Here is a 1,961-nt window from a genome sequence, read left to right on the forward strand (position 1 = left end):
ATTGCAAACTAAGCTTTACAGTTACATTGTATATTTTTATTTTATAAAGGTAGCAACAGGATTATCAACTAAAAATATAGGAATGATCCCTAGGGAAAAATCTTAGTATTTATCCTATTTAGAAGAAATGGACAGGCTGGGTACAGTGGCTCACGCCTGTAATCTCAGCTCTTTGGGAGGCTGAGGTGGGAGGATCACTTGAGGCCAGTAGTGTAAGACCAGCCTGGGCAACACAGTGAGACCCCCATCTCTAAAAAAAAAATGAGGAAAATTAGCCAGGCACAGTGGCATGCACCTGCGGTCCCAGCTACTTGGGAGGCTGAGGCTGGAGGAATTTGAGCCAGAGTGTTCCACGTTGTAGTGAACTATGATGATGCCACCGCACTGTAGCCCAGGCAACAAAGTGAGACCCTGTCTCAAAAATAAAAAAAAAGAAGAAGAAAGTTGAAGGACTTAAACAGTCTGATATTATGACTTCTAGGGCTACTGTAATTAGTGTGGTATTGACATAAAGGTTGACAAATAGATAAATGGCACAGAATAGAATCCAGGAATATCAGTGCTTACCTGATGGTGTGAAAAAAACAGAGTCCAGAAATAGACACACACATTTATTGTTTATTAATTTTTGACAAATGTGTAAAGGCAATTTAGTGGAGAAAGGACAGTCTTTTAACAATGATGCTGGAATTCCATATACAACAAACAAAAAAATCCTTCAACCCCACTATACATAAATTGTCTCAAAATGGAGCATAAAACTAAATGTAAAATTTTAAGCAACAGGCCAGATGCAGTGGCTCACGTCTTGTAATCTTAGCATTTTGGGAGACTGAGGTGGGAGGATCACTTGAGATCAGGAGTTCGAGATCAGCCTAAGCAAGAGTAAGACCCTGTCTCTACAAAATAGAAAAATCAGCCAGGCGTGGTGGCACTCACCTATAGTCATAGCTACTCAGGAAGCTGAGACAGGAGGATCGCTTGAGCCCAGGAGTTTGAGGTTGCAGTGAGCTGTGATGATGCCACTGCACTGTAGCCAGGGTGACAGAGCAAGACCTGTCTTAAAAAAAAAAATTTTTTTTTAACTATAAAAGCTCTCAAAGGAGAAAATCTTTGTGATTTTGTGTCAGGGAAAATTTTATAGAAGCATGATGAATAAGAGAAAAATAATCAAATTGGATTTGATAAAAATTAAGAACTTCTGTGCTTCAAAAGAGTCTGTTAAGACAAAGAAGTGACCAGCCACAGACTTGGATAAAATACTTTTAAATCACATATCTGATAAAGGACTTGTATCCAGAATATAAAAAGAACACTCAAATCTCGATAATTGGAATGCAAAAAAATGGGCAAAGGATTTTAACAGAAACTTCAAAGAAGACATGTAGATAGTAAATAAGAACATGAAAAATGTGCAAAATCATTAGTAGGGAAATTCAGATTAAAACCACAATAAGATATTACCACACATTTTACATCCATTGGAATGTCTAAAATTAACAATACTGACTATAAGAAATGTTTGCAAAGATGTGCAGTACCTGAAACATACAGTGTTCATTGAAATGTAAAGTGATACAATCACTTTGGAAACAGTTTGTCAGTTTCTTAAAAAGTTAAGCATACATCTACCATATGACCACTCCTAGCTGTTTACTTAAGAGAAATGAAAGCATATATTCATATGATAATTTGTACCTGAATGATCATAGCAGCTTTGTTTATAATAACCAAAACCTGAAAACAACCCAAATGTCCATCAACAGATGAACGCATAAGCAAACTGTAAGGCATCCATATAATGGAATATCACTCACCAATAAAAAAGGAATCAGCTCTTTTTTAATCTTTTTGTTATATAAATTGTTTCTATTTTGCTTTTATTTTATTTATTTATTTATTTATTTTTGAGACAGAATCTTGCTCTGTTGCCCGGGCTAGAGTGCTGTGGCGTCAGCCTA

The sequence above is a fragment of the Propithecus coquereli genome, unplaced genomic scaffold (assembly GCF_000956105.1).
Source record: "Propithecus coquereli isolate 6110/MARCELLA unplaced genomic scaffold, Pcoq_1.0 Scaffold337, whole genome shotgun sequence".
Lineage (NCBI taxonomy): Eukaryota > Metazoa > Chordata > Mammalia > Primates > Indriidae > Propithecus > Propithecus coquereli.